This window comes from Cryptomeria japonica, chromosome 10 (assembly GCF_030272615.1).
Source record: "Cryptomeria japonica chromosome 10, Sugi_1.0, whole genome shotgun sequence".
NCBI lineage: Eukaryota > Viridiplantae > Streptophyta > Pinopsida > Cupressales > Cupressaceae > Cryptomeria > Cryptomeria japonica.
Genome location: NC_081414.1, coordinates 65807402 through 65829686, shown reverse-complemented (window position 1 = coordinate 65829686; position 22285 = coordinate 65807402). Strand labels below are relative to the sequence as shown.

The window sequence follows — 22285 nt, the reverse complement described above, 5'->3', positions numbered from 1 at the left end:
GCGTCATACAGACAAGAGACATGTACGACTTCGACACGTGGTACTATACTCTGGTCACTCGGATTGAGGTTCTGAAGAAATCCGAGACCAAGTGTTTTGAGACAGAGGCAAGTGTTAGAGAGATCCTAGGCAAGGTATTCCGTGTGGCATCAGAGATCTGGAAGAAGGAAAGCCTAAGGGAGAAGCATTTACAAGCAGAGAACTTGAGAGCCAGGATTCAGGCAAGCTTCTTCTGGGATTCAGGAATGATTGACAAAGGCGATCTTTCAAAAATTGCAAACTTCCTCTCCATCGATGACAACTTCCTCACCCAAGCAGTGGAGTGGGAAGGCATCCTTGCCACATGCGCCGACGATGTGGACCTCATCGACTTCCAGATTGGCGGTTTGCCAAGTGTCACCATGGAGGAGGTCAAGCTCATTGTGTCCAAATACGTTGAATCTCTGAAAGAAGAAAGTGGCCACTCACCTTAGTGAAATTAGCAGCTGCGCCACTTGTCACTCTTTCATTTGTTTGAACTGATAGTATTTCGGGAAACCCTAATTAGGGTTTAGGACTTTCAATCTTGGCCTTTGATCACTGTTTGATCTCGGCCGTTCATTTATTTTTGAGGAACTATATAAGGTTGCCTCCTCTCATTTGGAGTGTGAGGTTTTTGATGTATTGTTGCTTAAGGTCATTTCCAGATAATATATTGCATGTGCGCTGCTTTGTAATCTCTATTATTTGAATGATTTGCATGGTTTCAATTGCCTCGACACTTAGTTAAAATTAATTTAGATTTGCTTTCATTGTTGTTAATTTGAATGAAGGATTTGATAAGTATCAATTGATGGTGTATCTCCGCTCATACTTTTGGTAAATGGATGATTTCCATTCTATCGTGCAAAGTTAGTCTGAGCCCATCCCCTGTGCATCCTAACATCTCGATCATAAGCACAACCCATTAAAGATTGCACCGGCCTTGTGTAGTTGTCCCTAGTGTGGCGAAGCAAGGTTTGGTTTCTCGAGAACACCTAGTTGATACCGTCTCCGAAATTCGTAGGATTAGATTAGCCTTCCTAAACCCTATCTCTTTTTCCCTTTCTTTTGAAAGTCTGAATCCCAAAAAATCCCAAAAAAGAAGAAGAGCCTAAAAATGCTAAATCCATCTAAGTTCAACAGTTCAAGATACTTGTCAACGTAATTCCCCCTTGAAATTTCAGCATACACTACCCAAGAAGCTATTCCACTAAAGTCACTTGTTCGCACATATAGACCTTGGAATCAGTAGTGATTTTTCAGGAGAGGATAGAATACCTTCGGGTATCCTATCCTAATGTTTGGTAGATGATAAAACAGACACCAACAGGTATATCAGTCGCTTAGATTTTATAATATGATTTAAATGAAGTGAATGGTTATGCTTACTGCAAATTTATATGAGATCGAGGACTTCCAATCAATGAGAGGTTAAGTTGTCTTCTTACATTAATTAGATTAAAAATTCAAGAAGTGTTTATAATCCTTGCATGTGTGTGAAGATGTCATCAAGATATAAGTTTCCGTAGAATCAGAAGGGCAGGAATTTGAAAAGCAGCCAAGTTCGACATTCTAACTTGAGAAGATTTTGCTCATAATGTTCTATGTGTTACATACATAAACAATGCAAGGAAAGAAAGCCCGGCCAGCTTGACCCTCCAAAAGCCTGGCCAACTTTTAGAGCACTTCTAGTGACCCTCCAAAAGCCCAGCCAGCTTGATTTTCCTTATCTTGGCAATGGAAAGTGCAACATCATTGAATGTTTGATCAGGCAGATGGTTAAGATTGATAAGGGTGATAAAAGTGATTACGGCAAACATAATTTAGAGAGGTTATGAAGAACTTCCATTTACACCCTAAAACCTCGGCTGTCCTTGGAAACTTCCAGTTGCCTCCCAAATCCATAGTCTGCTTTATCAACTTCTAGTTGGCCCTCAAAAGCCCAACCTTCCTTAGGACTTCTAGTGACCCTCCAAATCCATGGACTTTCAATGCACCCCCATAACGTTGACCCTCATTATGCAGTCGTCCAGTGCACCCTCATAATCCCGGCCATCCATGAAGTTGGCAAGATTAATCCTTGATGTGAAGAGAAAATGTTGAAATGGCTCAATTTAAGATGCTTTGAATTGAGTGAAGAGTGCTTGAAATCAGCAAGTTTTAGCAACACGGTAGAATACTTCCTTTACACCTTGAAATCCATAGACTACCTTTCTTACTTCCATTTGCTGGTCAAAATCCCGGACTCCTTTTGCTCACTTCCAGTTACTATCAAAAAGTCCGGCCATCCATCCTTAGCATTGCAAAGTGGTTTAAATCCCTGAAAATGATGAAAAATGGCTAAGGAAACAGCCCCAAGCAAAATCGCCAACAATGGTTAGGTGGCTGGAAATGAAAATTTCTGAGGACAACCGCCTAACAATGGAGTTTCAGACTTGCAACAGCGATAAAATGGTCTGAAAAATGCACAGAAAACTCCATAAAACACCTCCAAATGCTAAATGTTTAAGTTGGAATTGGCTAGGCAATAAAAACTTAAGTCTGAAAATTAATGGCAGCCATTAATGGAGGTCAAAATCTGAAGCAAACCTCAGATCTGAAGCGAATCAACAGGCTGGAAATGATGGCAGCCAAACAAGAATGCACGAAAATCACCAAAATATGGCACCAAATCACCTCCTTAGCAAAATCAAAATTTTCCCAAGTATGGCGCCAAAATGGAAATCTGAAAATGATGTCAATGGCAGCTTAGATCTGCAGTAGCAAGGATGGCAGCAATCTGGAAAAATCGCCCAAGTTGGGATTGGATACCCCAAACACAAAAAATTGCCTTCCTTAGCAAAAATCGAATTTTTTCAGAATTCTGAAAAATGTTGTTAATGGCAGCCTTGATCTGCAGCAATGAAGGTCTGAACAGCAAGCAAAAATGGTGGAGGAAAAATCGCCTAAGTCTCCAAACATGAAATTGCCAATTTTCACCAAAAATGCTAAAGTTTGAAAAAATCGCCAAACTTAGCAAAATCGAAATTCTGAAACTGGTCTTTAATGGCAGCCAAGAGGAATAGATCAGCAAGCTGGAAAAAATGGAGGAAAATAAATCCTCAGTCCCACACTTCACAAAAACGCCTTGCTAAAAGTTCACCCAACTTGGAGAAAAATCGCTTTCATGGAGACACCTGGCAGATTTAATAATAAAATAATGCTAAGTCTCCTCTCATATACTTGCTTTCACCTCTCACTTTCACCACACAAGCAATGTGGGATAAAACACTTGTATAAATACTTGCTTGGTGAAAACCTAACTTGCTTCTAGAAGGTTCAAATATTAAATAATTATTGCAAGTTATTAAATTTGCTTTTAAGTTTTTAAATAATCATTAATAATTATTTAAAAGCAATTAAAAATGGGGCTTATCTATTAAAATATTGCAAATTAAATCCAAAATAAGCCTCCAGGGAAATTCAATATAGGTTGGGATTGAAAAATCCCTTCAAAAATCATTAAAATGTCAAAATTTACCCCATAAGGGAAATTCGACCCATGCTTGGATAAAAATCCATGCTCAATTTCATCAAAATGCACACAAAAACCTCCCAGGGGAAAATCGATATGAGCTTGGACAAAAATCGAGACAAAAATACACTCTACTTGCAAAAATTCACCCCTAGGGGAAGTTCGATAGCAGTCTGGATTGAAAAATCCACACTCCAAACTCACTTAACTTGGAAAAAACCTCCCTGGTGGAATTTCAACCTCAGTCTGGATGAAAATCCGGACTCAAAACTCCTCAAAATATTCCCAGTGGAAAATTGATCCCTGTCTGGATGAAAATCCGAACAAAAATCCTTACAAAAGCTCTCAGGGGAAATTCGATCCTTGTCTGGATGAAAATCCGGACAAAAATCCTCACTTAGTTGTCACAAAAATCCTTTTGGAAAATCGATCCAGGCATGGAATCATCCGCACTCCAGTCCGCACTTCAGTCCACACTCCTGGTGGAAAATCGATGGTAGTCTGGATAAATCCTGACACTTAGCCAAATTTTAGCACTTCCAGGGGAAATTCGACTTGGGTATGGATAAACAGTGGGGGAAAATAGTAGCCAGTATGGATTTCAGGGGAAACCCATGTGTAGTATGGATTTTGAGTGGGGGAATGGGTTGGGTAGTCTGGAATGTGAGGGGAAAAGCACCTCTAGCATGGAATTTGACCCTTTAACCCTTAGAATATGAATTTCCCTTAGGATTTTATCATTTTAACCACTCAAAATCACTTAGAAACATTAAATTTACACTGGACTTAGGCTAATTTTCCAAAAAATATGAGTGAAACACTAGGAAAACATTGGAATAAAGTGCGAAACCAACTTAAATAATACCTTAGGAGTGAGAAAACAACTCCAAAAGGTCTGTGAATATCTTGGCACTTTAAAATCACTGATGCGCGTGTTTAAAAACACGTTAACGCTCAAATAGGTCTACACTTAGCAAAAACTTAGGATCATTAAAATATCAACGTTTTACAACTTGATCCTATAACTTCAAAAACTCTAGACGACACTAGGTATGATCAAAACTTCGAGACTCGAGCACGGGAAACGCAAATTTGCCCACTAAGTAGCCAAAACCCTAACCCAACAACGCAAAAAGCTGATCAAGAGGGGGTCCTCGTTAGCAATGGGGCGATGTGTGAAAAGGTCATAACACTACTACATGTGGAGGCATAAAGTTCGATGTACCTAACCTCATCATTCATTGGTCAACATTCAAGGAAGGACATGTATCTTATTTATTGTAATTTTATCATTGGTCAAGCATTAAATGCTATGTAATGGGTGTAACAAACCTTAATTAGGGTTTATATCTTTCAATCTTGGCCATTAATTGGGATTTGATCCTGACCATTCAATTGTATTGAGAGCACTATATAATGCTCCACGATCCTCATTTGTAAAGGTTTATAGTTAATAGTTAATAGTTGATCAATAGTTGATAGTAGATAGCTAGAGTAGAGTAGTGTTGACGTGTTTTCCATGCACATGCGAATACAGAATAAAATACCAAGGTATCTTATCCTCTCTTGAACAAAGTTATTCGGATGCTGAAGATTTCGCCTAAGGATCAATCGAAATAACTCCAAGGTTCTTATATGTAAGGTCTCTACGTGTGTATAAGCTCTTGTGGTATGATGTGATTATGCTGGAATCACAAGGGGACTTACATTCAAATGCCTAAGAGTCTGATATGCTGGAACTAGCTGGAACTCAAGTCCTATCTACTAGTTGGAAGATAAAGAAACATCAAAAGATACAGGGCTTAGAAAGTCTACTCTAAAACCTGGAATGCGAGAAGATGGATGAATGACTAGTTGGAGTCCTACTGGGTTGGGTCTCACCATCAGGCTAAACAATTCAACACCAACTTAGTGCGATCTTCTAAGGGATGCTTCGAATATTTTCAAATCGTACACCATCAGACACTGATCACCATTCAAGATAATGCATGAACAATAGACGTGTAACGACTCGAGATTAAGCTCATTCTATGCCAGTTGACCACATAGGGCGCACTTACACTCAGTAAGAGGCTAGTGGTTTGGACTAGGTGGATTCCACGCGAGTGCATTCAATAACTTCCTTCATTCAATTTAATTAACCATCATCTAAAATGAAGATTCAACAAGAGACCATGCATATTGAAAATAAACGACACATTTCACCATAACTTCAATGAAAATGGAGTTCATTTACAATTTAGGCAACAATTTCTTGCCTTTTCCTCCTATTCTATTCTAGCTTCTATTCTATTTGCTATTCTATTCACTATTCTAGCTACTTACTCTTAGATATTAACCAACTATTAACTATTAACCCTTACAAATGAAGAGCCAAAGCTTTATATAGAGAGCTCTTTACATTTCAATGGCTTTGATTAATTTACAATCAATGGCTAGGATTACAAGATGAAAACCCTAATTAGGGTTTGTTATAACAAACTCTCTTAGCCAATGAGAAAATCACATTCAAAATTTAAGAACCAATAGGAAACGGGTGTAGGTGCCTCGAAGTTTGTGTCATCATTGGCGAGTCAGGTACATTGAATCTGGACATGCTGAGGTGGAGCTATCTGATTGGAGGAACAGTGACTGGGACGACACCTTGCCTGGTACTTGTTCGTATCTCTTTGATACTCAATTTGGTGATGCTGAGAAGCTAACTTTGATTAACTCTTTTGAAACTATCTACTTCTTCAATGTACCCTTACATTGATTTTGGTTGATCCTCCTTCGTCCTTGATGTACCTGATGAATAACGAACCTCCTTGACTCCCATGTGTTTGATGAGGCCTCCTCACGGTCAAGTCACTCCTTCTCTGGTAGCATACTTTGCCTTGAAGTGCTTGTAAGATCCTTCTTCTCTGTCATCCTTTGATTTTTCCATGTGGTAAAATGAAGATCTTGAGGATAGCTTGCAACTCCTTGAACACTTGAAGTCTTCCAACACTTTAGAAGCACGTTGAGTCCTCCTCCATGCATTTGAGGTGTCTTAATGATGATGGAACTTGAATAGGTCGCCGTTGTCCGTTCTTCCTTCTAGCCCGGTCTTGTTGATTTGCAAAACAAACAAAAGATGATTAAGAATACATGATATTTAATCATTCTAACATGACATTTCTTACTTTAAATCATCTATAAGAAGATATTTGAATCAATTTCCCTCAAAGCTAGGAGGAAAAGACACTTTTAGAAGAAATTCGCTTCTGTACCCTAGAGAGGGTCGAGCAAATTTGACATTTGTGTTCAAATTCATCAAGTTTACTCATTTAGCCTTGTCTTAGACTTGACCTTTCAATCCCTCTCTCCTAAAGACATCATTGATTTGACCTCCAAAAAGGCCTAAATGAAGGATTTTGCTTTGGACCTTAGCCAAGGGCAGGACCTATAATGAAATTCGCTCTGGACCCTCAGGAAGGGTTAGGAGCGAAATTGGCATTTTTGGATAAATTCTTCATATTTTGTGACCACAACTCACTCAAATGCATGCCTAAGGATGCTTCTAAGTTCAATCCACCTCAATCAACGCTAGACTTGACACAAAATTGGGAGCAAAAGAGGTTTCAAGAAAATTCGCTCTTGACCCTTTGGAAGGGTCCGGAGCGAAATTTGTGATTTAGCCTCAATTCTATCATTTCCTTTGCTCCAAATCACTTCTCAAGGCAAGACTTAACAATTCTCTCCCAACAATGCCTTAGGAATCAAGATCTTGATCTCAACAAGGAGCAAAATATAGTTTTTAGGAAATTTCGCTCTGGACCCTTTGGAAGGGTCAAGAGCGAAATTTGCATTTTGACACCATTCTTCTTCTTTTCAAATCTTCCTGTATCATTAGCAAGTGAATTCGCCCTCAATTTGGCCTAAAACAAGATCTTTTTGGGTGCATTAGATGAAATAAGGAGTTCTCCTAAGGATTTCGCTCTGGACCCTTTGGAAGGGTCAAGAGCGAATTTTATCTTTTGACCTCAAATCCATCATTGCCTTTACTTCCATTCACTTCTTAAGGCAAGTATATATCCATCTTCTCTCAACCATGCCTTAGGAACTAAGATTTTGACCTCAAACAAGGAGAAAATAGGTGTTGAAGAAATTTTGCTCTGGACCCTTTGGAAGGGTCAGGAGCGAAATTTGTCTTTAGGCTCAATTCACACTTCTTTTCCTCTCAACTCACCTCAAACTTGACTTATCAAATCTCCTCTTACCATAATCAAGTCAATTCACCATCTATTTAGCTTAAAACAAGGTCCTTTTAGTTCATTAGGCAAAATAGAGAGTCTTGCTAGGAATTTCGCTCTGGACCCTTCGGAAGGGTCAAGAGCGAAATTTACATTTTGCTTGATTTTCCTTCACAAAACTCCATTTTTCATCCTTTAATCATCAAAAACAAGTCTTTTGCCTTCAAAAAATGCTTGGGAATGAGTTAGTTCGTAGGTTGGAGCAAGGTATAGTGCTTCATGAAGAAATTTGCTTTGGACCCTTTGGAAGGGTTAGGAGCGAATTTGCTCTTTTGGCTCAATTCATGCCCCTCTTTCACTCATCTTGCTTTGGACTTGATCTTTTTGAATCCTTTCCTTGCCATGTATGTCCACTGTTTGATGTCCTTAGTGAAGAAATAGGTCTTTTGGGGAATTTCACTCTGGACCCTTTGGAAGGGTCAGGAGCGAAATTTGCAATTATGTTCAAATCCTTAACTTTTCATCACTTCACTTTGCTTCACACATCAATTCTCTCTTCATAACGTCATAAGGACAAGGTTTATGAGGCAAATTAAGACCAGGAAGGGAGATATTAGGAAATTCGCTCTGGACCCTTTGGAAGGGTCAGGAGCAAATTTGAAGAATTAGCCTTAGATACCACCCGAACACTCAAACTTCACCCTCATTCATGTTCTTCTTACCTCAAGACATGCTAACAAACCACCTTAAAGGAGTTCCTGGCTCAAAAGTTGGATTACAAGGACATCTTAACCATTTCGCCTAGGTACCTTTGGAAGGATAGGACCTATCCAAGATTTTCGGAGCGAAATTCTCTATAATGCTCAAATTTTTGACCTTTCTCCAAATTTTCAAGTCCATACTTGATCATTAGGCGTTCTCTAAGGATAAATAGGTCGGTTTCACATCAATTAATGCCTAGAACTTCATCATTCATCAACTGGACCAATCTCAAACCCTCAAAGGGAAAATCCTTGTTGATACACACTCACAAACCTTCATTCACTTCCTTAATTCAAAGACATAGGTCAAAAAGGCACAACACCTAGTAGGATATAAGGACTTCGTCAAACTCAATCAAGACTTAACCTAGAAACAAGAGCAAAGGCCTGAACTAGAGAAGGCCTTTGAAGAGACCCTGACCTGGACCACCTACTGACCAATTTGAGCCTAAGCAGACCATCCTATCCTAACGAGCTCTCTGACAATTCTCAAATGCAAAGGCTAAAAGCCAAGACCAGACAACTAAGCAAAGAAAACTAACCCTAGAAAGCAAAAAGCAGGGGTCCCCATTTACAATAGGGCGATGTGTGAATACGTCACAACAAGTAGGAGAAAAGGAGTGCCAAGACTTTGTTGCAAGAAGCATATTAATTTCATTGAAAATATGGCGAACTTCATGTGTTGATCCAACATTTGCATGGTCTCTGCTTCTCATTTGTTTTAATGTTGATAGAATGGATGGAAGTTATTGTGGATGATTAATAGTGAAATTCGCATGTTCATGCTACTTGTATTTTGTTGATTGCCTAATACTTTGCATGGTCAATTGAACTCTTTATAAACTTAACTTCAATTGCAACTTGCCCATTGATATGCATCACATTGATGGTGTCTATGTTGTTGGTGGTGATTTGAACATCATAAGATTACTTTAGAAGATTGCACTAGCTTTGTGGAGTTGTTGCTTTGCATGGCAAGGCAAAGTCTAGTAGAGTTTCATTAAATCATTCATAGTCTCTTACATTCCTAGGATTAGACTAACTTTCTAAACCCTTATCCTTTTTTTTTTTTTCAAATCAAATAAATTCCCATGTTCTAGCCGCATTCAAGCAAGAGTTCAAGTACAAACGTAAGTCCCCCTTGTGATTCCAGCAATATCACATCACACCATTGAGCTTATCCACATGTCAAAACCTGACATTTGGAACCTTGGATTCACCTCGTATGATCACATAGCTTAGCATAAGAGGAGATTTTGTTCAAGAGAGGACAAGATACCTTGGTATTTTATTGTGTGTGAAGTGCATAAAAACACATCAACAGGTCTTCCATCTACTATGCGATTTGGAGGAGGATGCCATTGCTTGTATAAAGATTCAGATGGGTCACTTCTACCTTTTTTGCTTTCTTAATCAGAGATGTGTCACTTTGTTACCTCTAAGAAGCTGTCTTTTTTAAATGTTAGGTTTTGCAGAGGACCCTTTGTGTAATAGATAGATTGCTTATTTCTTTCAGCTTTTTTCATTGGTTGGAGGTGCCAAGAACCTCTTAGATGCTACAACTACCACCATGGATGGTTATATATTTGTGAGGTTGCATCCTCCTCCATGTGTAATTACTGGGGTACCTTCATCCTCCTTTTCTTAGTCCAGACATGGTAGATCAGATGTTTTTTGATCTAGAGGGATGGATACTAGTACCACTTCTCATCTGCATTCTAGAAGATCAAGCACATATTGCTGGTTTCCTTTCTAGTTTGGAGAATCATCAACCTTGGACATTGCAAGAGCTTCTAGGAGACACTATCTACCTTTTTTCTAGGATCACATAGCTAGGCCCTCTTTATCATGGTCATCCTCCCATGGATATCATTAGGTCATGTATCGGTTCTTTCATCATGATCAACACTAATGGAGTGAAGAAATGTGATTTAGACTATGTGCAGCCATTGTTTCCAATCTAACTTATATTAAATGTCTATAGTGTTTGTAATAGTGGTCTTATCTTCTAGAAGTTCAAGGTTTACCTCCTTGGGGTTGTTGTGACGTAATCACACATCGCCCCATTGCAAATGGGTACCCCCACTTTTTTGCTTTTTAGATAGTCGTTTTGGTTTGGCAGTAGTTTCTTAAGGGTTGTTAGCCTTTGCTTATGAGTAGATAGGTTTTGTCATGATTGAGTTAAAGAGGTTTGTGATGTCAATCATTTGGATGTTGTCAATGTTGCTAGGCTTGCTAGGTCGCTAATGTTGTCAAAATGATGAAAGTTGCTTGATATTGTAAGAATGTTAAAGTTGACGCAAGGATGTCAGCATGGTGGAGAATGGTCAGATATTGTGGAATTTGGTAGATTGAGGTATGCATTTATAGTGGAAAATTTACTTGCGATTCCATTAGGATTGCAAGTATTACATATGTGGGTTTTCCTTTACAATTGTCAATGGTGAAATGTTGTCAATGTTGTTGATTTATTGTCAAGATGTCAACAGTGCAGAAGATTGTCAAGTGCAATAATCAAGTTGTCAAAATGCAAGGAGTTGTTTAAAATGTCATGAGTGTCAAGTTTCAAAATTGCTGCATTTTCTTCTATGAGTTGAGTTACTAATTATGAGGCAAGCTGATAGGACTGCTGGACTGAGTCTCAGTTACGCCAAAGACTGATCAAGTTTTGTGCTAAACAATGTTGGACTGGAGTTAAAGTCCGCCACACAGGGGAGAGCAATGCAAAACAAGACATAAACCCTGCCACTAATGTGGATCAATGCAAAATCATGACCATTAGATCATTGCAAATTCAACTTGAACTCCGATCCTATTTTTGCAAGATTGTAACAAACTCCGCCTTGTGCAAAAGTTATGTAAACTCCGACTTGGCATGACTACAAACTGATCCAATGTCCAAACTTGATGGTAACAAATTGCAAAACTGAATGGAAGTCCGATCTTGTATAATGCAAAATATTTGAGACCTCCTATCAGCCCAGTCATGGAGTACAAATATTATGAAGGTCCAATTTTGTCTAATGCAAAACTTCAATGAAGTCTGACTTAGCATGAATGCACATCTTCAATTTTGTCCGACACAAAGAGGATTTCAAGATTGTTTCAAGGTTTGACTTCAAATAGTATAAAATTTGATCTAAGTCTGATCTATGTTGTGCACTATTTCACCAGACTCTGATCTGACCTAAGGTTAAGAAAGTCCTTCAAATTCGCTTAGCATTTATGCATTACTTTCCTAGAGTTCTCCACAATGCAAAAATGATTAGAAGTCCGATCTATCAAGATTGAACAATCACTCAAAACTCCGATCTAGAGTAGAAAGCATTGCAGAGCATTTTCAAACTCTGCCTTGTAAATAGTGTCAATCCTCATGAAAATCTACTGTGCATAAATGTAAAAAAATGTGTTATTGGATCAAACTCCAATCTAGAAATGTTGAAATCAATTCAGATTCCGATCAGCAAGATGGGAGAATGCAAGGGTTTAACAAACTCCGATCAGCCTTATTGTGCATCTTTCTTAAAGTCCGACCTTGTACAAAATGCAAATCTTGTTGAAACTCTGACCTGGACTTTGCAATTGTGCAAATCAGCAGTAAAGTCCGACCTGATTTCATTGAATAGTATAATCTCCGACCTAGACCTTGTGCAATGCAAAACCATTCTAAAGTCCGATCAGCATTTGATCAGCTATGAATTGTGCAAGACAGCAACAAAGTCAGATTTTTTTCTCTACAAAAGTGATGAGAACTCTGACTTGATAATGCACAAGTGATGCAAACTCTGTCCTCTTGTGATTGCAAATCTTGTTGAAAGTCTGACTTAAACTTTGCATTATTACAAAATCTTGACAAACTCCAACCTGTGTAAGGTTCAAAAGGATTGCAAAACGTTAATAAACTTCGACTTAGGTATAGAACCATTGTAAGATTCATTAAAATTCCTATCCATAAAATTGCTAATCATTTTGAAAGTCCGACCAGCCTAGTGAAAGACTGCAGAACTCTTGCAAAGTCCGATCATGCATAATGTAAATCATCAAACAACTCCTATCAGCTAGGGATAATGCAAAATCGCTTATAAGTCCGACTTCATAGTGTAAAATTGATTAGAAGTCCGACCTTGTCAATGTAGAAGTCTATCAATCTCCAACTTGCACTTAGTGCAAAATCTTCTTGAACTCTACATCAGGTTGGTAATCAGTCATGTTGCAAGTTTGATAATGAGGTGATTCACACATTTTTTGGGGTCTGATCTAAGACAGATAATATCATAATTGAAGGTGCAGACCTGAAACAGTCCATTATCCTCTTGCAACTTCAAAAGTGAATTTTATCAGTCTATAGGGTAACAATATGGATCAGACCAGCAGACCTGTAGCTTTCATAATCCACATTTCCAGACCTAAAGTCTTATTTCAGATTTGAGAAATATGAAGTGTTAAATATTATGATCGCCAATTCTATAATGTTTTGGTCCAAAGTGTATTTGTTTTTTAGGTTTGATGTGAAAAAAGACAACATCAAGATGTTCAAGGACTCAATGTTGTACAAGGATTGGGGTCAAGTTTTGAGTCATGTGAAGAGACAAAAGGAAGAGGCTAATCAAGTAATGTAAAGAGAACTCAACATAAGAGCACTTCAAGGGCATAAAAAGGAGATCACACTTATACATGCTAGGAGGAGATCAACGTTGCAAAGGGGGAGACAAGTTCAGGACAATACCACAAAGATGAGGAGATTCTTGCAATTACCTTGAATTTGCTTCGGAAATCCAAGGTTACAATTAGTATAATAAGGTACTCAAGGCTAGTGCAACGTGGAGATGCTCACCACATCAAGGCAAGGAATTCAAGTTAGTGTAACAAGGAGGATCAAAGCCAAAGTACATCATGAACAATGGGTTCTAAATTAGGCATTGACATCATGAGGTCAAGATCAAATATCATCAAGAAGAAGTGCAAAACAAGGATGAAATTCCCAAGCTTGAAGATGGAAGAATGTAAATGTGATCCAAGCAAAGTTAAGTGAGGACATCATGAAGGTCAAGAATCAAGATCAAGCACCATACATAGGAGGTGATATACAAAGTCGGTATTCTCAAGTTAAGAGATGAAATGCAAACGTGATCAAGCAGATAGTTTCAGAAGAGTTAAACAAAGTTAGAAAACTTGATCACCCAAAGATGATACAATTTGGGAATATGCCCCATCTTCATATTGAGCAGCTGGGTAATGTTGAGTAAAAAGAAATATTGCTCAACCACAAACACTTTGTGATGATCTACACGAGGATTGATGAGGTGGCATCCTATTCATCATCAGCCATTCAAGTTGTGCCACATTAGGACATCTAGATGCATTGAACCTGACTCATCCAACAAGGGAGCAGGTGACACATGGCACTTCATTGAAGTTTGTTCAAGCATACCTAACCTCAATTCCTGGTTGGAATTCAAAGAAGGACGTGTCCTAAATATTGTAATTATTTCATTGGTCAAGAAAGAGTTTATTGTAACAAACCCTAATTAGGGTTTTATTATTTGATCTTGGCTGTTGATTTTGAGAATCAATTTGAGCCCATGTAATGAGACCTCTATATAAGGCTTAGCCTTCTCATTTTTAAGGGTTAATAATAGACAATAGTTAATAGCCAGATAGTTAGATGTAGAGTAGAGTAGGAGGAGGAAAGAGGAAATTGTTGCCAAGACTTGTGGAAATAAATACTTGATTTCATTGAAGTTATGGTGGATTTTGTGTTGTTTCTACATTTTGCATGGGTTCTTGTCACTTCTCAAAGTTAATTAGAGTTCATTGATCATGGTGGATGCTTATGATGATATTGTGATGAATTCCTTGGTTCATACTTTTTGTGGTTTGCTGATTGCAAGCTACAATGCAAAGCTAGCTTGAGCCTAATCATTGTGCTAAGTTCGATTGTGGATGCTTGTTCAAGTTGTGCTAGTATTGGGTTTGAGTGATGTATTTGCAGTATGAAAATCTTCCATTTCCTTAGAAGATTGCATCAAGTTAGCATAGGTGTTGCTACCATGGCGAAGCGAATCTTGGTTTGAGGGAATTTGTCTATCTAAGTATCATCCATTGTCATCATTGTTCTTAGAAGTAGTATAGCATCTCTAAATCCTTATCTCTTTTATCTTTTATTTTCCAAGCAAGATTAGTTAGTTTCCATGTTCCAGCAGAGTTCAAGCAAAACGTAAGTCCCCTTGTGATTCCAGCAAAATCATATCAAACATGCTGAGTCTATCCTAAGCAATTTAGTCGCATAGTTCACATTGTGAACCTTGAAGTTTCCTTATTTGATCACATCATTCAACATATAAGGTTTCTTTGTTCAGGAGAGGATAGAATACTTAGGTATTTTATTCCGTGTTCAAGATGCATAAAAAACACATCAATAGGGCTTATCCCCCAATTTAGCAAGGCTCTTTCATTATTGTATTTTTAGTGTACTTATAACCTGTAGATTTGTTGTGATCCTTAATAGTCTTTCTGTTGGCTGTATTTTGGAGTCCCTTTGACCTGTTTTGGTCATCTATAGACATTGAAATGTTTTCTTTCTTTTTTTTTCTTTTTTCCTTTTTTCTATTTCCTATAAAGCAATCTGCTGTTCTTGCCGTTCCATTTTCTCTGCTTATCGTCTGGATATCTCTCAAGGCTTTAGTACTAGAACTTCTTGTCTTCTTTGACTTCTATGATAATGAACTAGAAAAAATATTTTTGTTTGCTTGGAAGATATATAGCATGTTGTCCATGAATCCCTCTAGAGGCATTAAAGAATGAAAAGAACTGACGCCTCAAGACTGCATAAAGGTATTTTAGGGCTCTTAAATAAAATATGATAAAGAAGTAATTAATTGTTAGAAAGATCTTCAGAGGACGAAGATCATGTAGTTTTGAGGTCATATAGCTCTCAAATGCAACCTGACAACTTTGTGTTTGTGGCCAGGGTCAATGAGTTATTCGAACATGACTATGTTTCCTTGAGCTTGGGTTTAGTTATTACTCTTTGGCCTGCAAACTACTGCAGAAAGTAATTCTTTTGTGAAACTATTTGGTATATGCCAGTGGTTGTAAGGAAAAGTGGCAGTTTGGGAATCCTTTCATCACTCAACAAATACCTCTGGACTGTTGATTTTAACTATCCTTATTCGTGATGATAAATCAGTTTATTTCCATTGAACTCATTAACACACTGTCATTTTTTGGGTATGATTATAGGTTTTCCATGCCATTCTTTTCTGCATCTGCCAGCATTATTCTGGAGAAGAATATAGTTTTTTAACATAGATCATGTTCTAGATTAATATGCCGAAGTGCCAGTTTCACAAGTGGTCTGACTGGATCTTTTTTACCATTCCATTTGAAATGAGTGAGTCATTACTAACAAGACTTGTAAAGATGTTAGTGTTGGCAATGTGACTTAAAAATTTGAATTTTTTTAACAGGTTCAATGGGTATGATCCACCTCCCGCATGTGTATTCGCTTGGCGGATATCGAAATTAATGAATGATGGAGTTATTGAAGAAGAGGCAACTGCCATAGCAGATGTAAGCTATTGGGTTATATTTTATTCTAAAATAGTTTAGACAAAGTGCTTTTTAGCTAAAGTTGATTTTTACTTTCATTTGGGTCATTATCATTGTCTCGTAAAAGTTCGTTTCCAGTTGCTCTCATACTTGAATCTGTTGGAATCGTTATTAATTTATGAACAATGTTCTAATTTTTTCACTTTTTTTCATTTTTGTTGCCGAGATTTAAAATTGTCTTCAATCCTATTTAAAAGACTATATTAGGAAACAAGTTCTCTGGGCTTGGCTAAGATCAAACGGAAAATAGCTTCTGTTCAGTAATCGGAGAATGATATCTTTGTTAGAATATTATAGGTTAATTTGTACTTATTTCTTGTATTCCAACTTCATTATGCATGTATATTTTCCTATTCCTAAATTGTACTGCTTTCAAAGCCTGTAGTGAAACATTCCATTGGATGGATATGTTCAGATGCAATTTCAAATCTTCATTCTGGAAAGAGGTTCTCTTATTGCTCAAGTCAGCTTTTGTCTGTAATTTTTAACCCTTTCCAATTTTTTCCTAAGAGAATGAACATATCCCCATTAATAAAGGACAAAGATAGCAAAAAAGTAAAGTGCAGTTATAAGAGCCCAACATATATCTCCTAGGACATTATCTGTTTTACTGAATTCGTCAGGCAAACAAACATTACACATTAATAAAGCATCAAACTTGGCCTGTGTTTACTGCCTAATTCAATATCCCATGAATATAATTGTGTAAACTGAATAGATAAATACCAAACTATAAGAAATTCATATCAGTAATTGCATAAAGATATCACAATTGTTTTTATTCATATGCACTTGTATAATTTCAGTTTACAGAATGCTCTTAACATGTGTTCCCCTTTCTCAAGTACAATATGAGTATATAAATTAGCTGACAGTTGTTGAGAACTTCCGACTCCCAGAAACCACCAAGAGAAACTGCTTATATCCCATAAGGAGAAACTAATCGTCTCAACTACCAAAGAAGTAAAGTATAACTAATAGGAATATTTCTCTAACTTCAACCGGTGGAAAATACTAAATGATCTGAAGCATGCTTCTAGCTGTGTGATTCTTATATTTCCATAAAATAGGAGATCTTGATAGGAAATTTGGTAACCAACTGAACTATAGTGGATCCCTTTGCAACCTATACGTGTGCCAATGTATGTTGGAGATTTGACCCCGGTGACTTCCAAATTGGTGGTTCACCTGTTAAAGTCATTCTCTTTGGTAGAGTGTTGTGATCTTGAAATTAAATTGCAAATTTCTGCTTCTATTGACACCAACATTTCTTTGAATTCTGGACTGCCTTTGGGGTCCAGCCTGCATTTTTCATCAGCTGGCATGGCCGGTGATGGGTTTTAAAGTTGACAATCTGCACTATTCTTTGATGTTCTTAAATGAGTCTAAAAATATTACTTGATTAGTCATAAATCATTAGTCGTTGAATTTCATGCATAGACTTGTGCTTAGTAGGGGTCTGGAAAGGGGTGATTCCAAGATCAGCTATTAAAACATTGAATCATAAGTGAAATATGGTTTGAAAGTACAAGTCACCTTGATTCCATACAATGAAATTGTTGACATATTAAGCTGGCTGGTGGGAAGACCATTTGACAGAAGAAAACCCATGTATATTGATAGTTAGCCAGAGGAAGTACAATGATCTTAGACTAAGAAACAATATGAGAAAGAAGATAGATAGAAGCCCTAAAAGAACTTCAAGAAGTCTTGAGAATCAAGAGAAGATACCCATTGAACTCCTTGTTTAGAGTCAAGAAGGTAGGACTTACTAATTCCCAACTACTTATGCATGTAATGGCCATCTGTAGAAGTACTTACAAACTCTAATATTCCCTAAAGCCCTGAACGTGAATGGACCAGTTTTCCAAATGAATTACACTTTTTATAATTTCCATATTCCTTAATTATGGGAATAAGTTAGTTATCCTTGTGTCATGACAATATGGTGTAAACAGCAATATTGCATGACACCTATTATATATTTTAAAGAGAATTTATTAATAATAGTAGTCCTGAATAGTAAAAATTGCCTTTAAGACATTTGAAGTAACTCAAATATAGGTTAACTGTTAATCATCAACAGTTCTATATAGTATCATTTGCGCAAATGCCTGATAAGTGTGTGCGCACAATGTTCAAGACCTTTATAACTTATCCCATTAAAAATGTTTTTCCATAATGTTAATGTGTGTGGGAGAATTGAATGAAGAGATAATAGAACAATATATGAGATTATGTAATTCTAATAATATTTGTTGTAATGAGTTGGGTACAGGTGAAATGGTCACAAGAGAATGGAAAGAATTTTGGTGGAGGTGGTTGGATTGTGGCGGGTTGAATTCCACTAGAAAATAGAAGAGAGGAAAGTGTATTTGGTGGCGAAGGTTCACCTATGGTGGACATAAATCCACAAATGAAAAAGGGATCGGTAAGCAGTTTTGGCAAAGAAAGATAGGAAGAGTTCCAGGTAGATGTTGGAAACGAGAAGAAAGAAATTTTTTATGGTACTGTTGTGACGTATTCACACATCGCCCCATTGCCAATGGGGACCCCCACGTTTTGCTTTCTGGGGTTAGCCCTTTTGGTTTTGTTGTTAGTCGTTTTAGTGTCTTAGCCTTTGCATTGAAGGGATTGAATCAGGTGGATCTCCTCAAGAGGTCAGGTCAATTAAGTGATTAGGGGTTATTTAGATCATTCCTAGGGTGTTTTTTTTGTGTACTATCTGATTGCACTTCAAGTTGCTAAATCAAACCTTGGTTGAATGCATAATGTCCTCCTAGGTCCCATCCCTTACATCAAGGATAGAGCGAATTCGCCTTAAGGAGTTTGGAATGTCATCCTGATCCTCAAATGTCCAGAAATTTGGCTAAGTCTGGAATGTCATCATGATCCTGAAATTTGACTAAGTCTGGAAAATTGAAGAATCCTCCAAAAACTAGATTTTGCATTATAACTCCTGGAGGTCTGAAACCACTACAAACATCCTGACAATATATATGGAATATAACTTAAAGTATAAGAAAGAAGAAATTCTTATACTTAAATGTTATATTCCATATATGAATCCTGACGGAGGGACTAACATGTCAAATTTCGCTCTTGACCCTTCCAAAGGGTCCAGAGCGAATTTCCTTATATCTCCCTTCTTGGTCTAAATTTGCCTCATAAACCTTATCCCTATGTCGTAGTTGAGAGAGTATTGAGGTGTGAAACAAAGTGAAGTGATGAAAAGTAAGGAATTTGAGCATAATTGCAAATTTCGTTCCTGACCCTTCCAAAGGGTCTAGAGTGAAATTTTTTTCAAGCTCCTGACCCTTCCAAAGGGTCCAGAGCGAAATTCCCCAAAAGACCTATTTCTTCACTAAGGACATCAAATAGTGGACATGATGGCAAGGAAGGGATTCAAAAAGGACAAGTCTAAAGCAAGCTAAGTGAAAAGGATGAGAATTGAGCCTAAAACATCAATTTTGCTCCTGACCCTTCCAAAGGGTCCAGAGCAAAAATTTTCTAAGCTCGACCCTTCCAAAGGGTCCAGAGCGAAATCCTTAGGAAGACTCTCAATTTCACCTAGTGCACTAAATGAACCTTGTTTTGATAGCAAATTGACTTGATGGTGATGGGAGGAGGTGTAGTAAGTTAGATTCAAGACAAAGAAAGGATGAATGGATGAAGAAATTGGGCCTAGGAAGAATTTCGCTCCTGACCCTTCCAAAGGGTCCAGAGAGAATTCTCCTAAAAACACTATTTTCCTCCTTGTTCAAATTAAAGTTTTGTTCCTAGGACATGGTTGAGGGGGGATTGATATATTCTTGCCTTAAGAAGTGAATTGAGGTGAAGGCAGTGATGAATTTGAGCCAAGAATACAAATTTCGCTCCTGACCCTTCCAAAGGGTCCAGAGCGAAATTTTCTTGAGGCCTGTACCTTGTGCAAGGTCCAAAGCAAAGTCATTCTTTTAGGCCATTTTGAGGGTCAAATATGCGATGTCTTCATGAGAGAGGGATCGAAAGGTGAAAATCAATGCAAATTGAAGTGAAAAGAAGGAAGAATTCAACCTAAAGGAAGGAATTTGCTCCTGACCCTTCCAGAGGGCCGTGAGCGAATTTCATTATAGGGCTTGTCCCTGGAGAGGATCCTGAGCGAATTTGATCTTAATGCCTTCTTGTTGATGATTTAAGGTGGGAAATATCATGTTAGAATAAATATATCATGTATTCTTAATCATCTTTTGTTTGTTTTGCAGGTCAATCAAATCAAGTTGGAAGAAGATTAGGCCAGGACAGGGGCAACCTTTTCCATTTCCATCATTCATCAAGAACACTTCAAGTGCATAAAAGAAGACTCAAAGTGCTAAGGACTTCAAGTGTTCAAGGAGTTGCAAGCAATGGAGCTGACCATCCTCAAAGACCTCATTCTACCACATGGAGAAATCACAAGATATCAAAAGAAAGATCTTATAAACACTTCAAAGCAATATGAGCTACCAGAGAAGAAGGAAAGACTTGATAAAGAAGAAGGATTCATCAAGCACAAAAGAGTCAAGAGGAGGTACATCATTCATCAAGTGCATCAAAGACAAAGGAGGATCGACAAGGTCATCACGAAGCAAGTACCAAATAAGGTGGCATCCCAGTCACTGTTCCTCCAATCAGAAGGCTCCACCTCAGCATGTCCAGATTCAATGTACCTGACTCACCAGTGATGGCACAAACTTCGAGATGCCTACCCCGGTTTCCTATTGGTTCTCATGTATTGAATGTAATTTTTTCATTGGCTAAGGGAGTTTGTAGTAACAAACCCTAATTAGGGTTTCCATCTTGTAATCCTAACCATTGATTGTAAATCAATCAGAGCCATTGAAATGTAAAGAGCTCCCTATATAAAGCTCTAGCTCTTCATTTGTAAAGATTAATAGTGAGAGATTAATCAATAGTTAATAGCTAAGAGTTAGTAGCTAGAATAGTGAATAGATAGCAATTAGAATAGAATAGGAGGAAAAGGCAAGAAGTTGTCGCCTAAATTGTAAATGAACTCCATTTTCATTGAAGTTATGGTGAAATGTGTCGTTTCTTTGCAATATGCATGGTCTCTTGTTGAATCTTCATTTTAGATGATGGTTAATTAGATTGAATGAAGGAAGTTATTGAAAGCACTCGTGTGGAATCCGCCTAGTCCAAACCACTAGCCTCTTGCTGACTGTAAGTGCGCCCTGCGTGGTCAACTGGCATAGAATGAGCTTAATCTCAAGTTGTTACACGTCTATTGTTCATGCATTATCTTGAATGGTGATCAGTGTCTGATGGTGTACGATTTGAACATATTCGAAGCATCCCTTAGAAGATTGCACCGAGTTGGTGTTGAATTGTTCAGTTTGATGGTGAGACCTAGCCCAGTAGGACTCCACCTAGTCGTTCATCTATCTTCTCGCATTCTAGGTCTTTGAGTAGACTTTCTGAGCCCTCAACCTTTTGATATTTCTTTATTTCCCGGTTAGTAATTAGGACTCAAGTTCCAGCAAATTAAAACGCTCAGGCAGTCAAACGTAAGTCCCCTTGTGAATCCAACATGATCACATCAGACCAAATTGAGCTTATCCACACTTAGAGACCCTACATATAAGAACCTTGGAGTCTTCTCGAATGATCCTTAGGCGAAATCTTTAGCATTCGGGGAAATTTTGTTCAAGAGAGGATAAGATACCTTGGTATTTTATTCAGTGTTCGCATGTGCATGAAAAACACATCAACAGATACCAATTAAAGTATTAGAATATGCTGCAAATAGTTTTTGGAAGGGTAGTCCAATCACCCAACTCAATTTTGTGAGCCATGCGCACAATTTTTTTTTTCTGATGTGTTTGATGCAAGAGCGTCTGAGCTCAAAAGCAATCTTGCATCACCAAAAAAATGTCTTTTCATGTATAGTTTTTGCATTTTTGTTGTAGGTTTGAGTTTCAAGGGAATCCTCTGAAGTGTTGCAAGGATCAAGTATTTATTTTATTAAGACCTGGCTTCCATTTCAAAAATAAAAGGCAATCAATCTCTTTAATACTACTTACCTGGGGTTTCATCCTTGAGACTAAAACTCGTCTCTGTCCCTGTTCCTGTCTCAGGGATTAAAGACCAATTCCAAATTTTCGATTTTTGCTAAGTTTGGTAATTTT

The 22285-nt window shown here is 37.7% G+C and overlaps 1 pseudogene; it reads left to right on the top strand.

Moving 5' to 3' along the window:
- LOC131033351 (uncharacterized) overlaps positions 1–22285 on the top strand; it is an 81978-nt pseudogene that overhangs the window by 39336 nt on the left and 20357 nt on the right.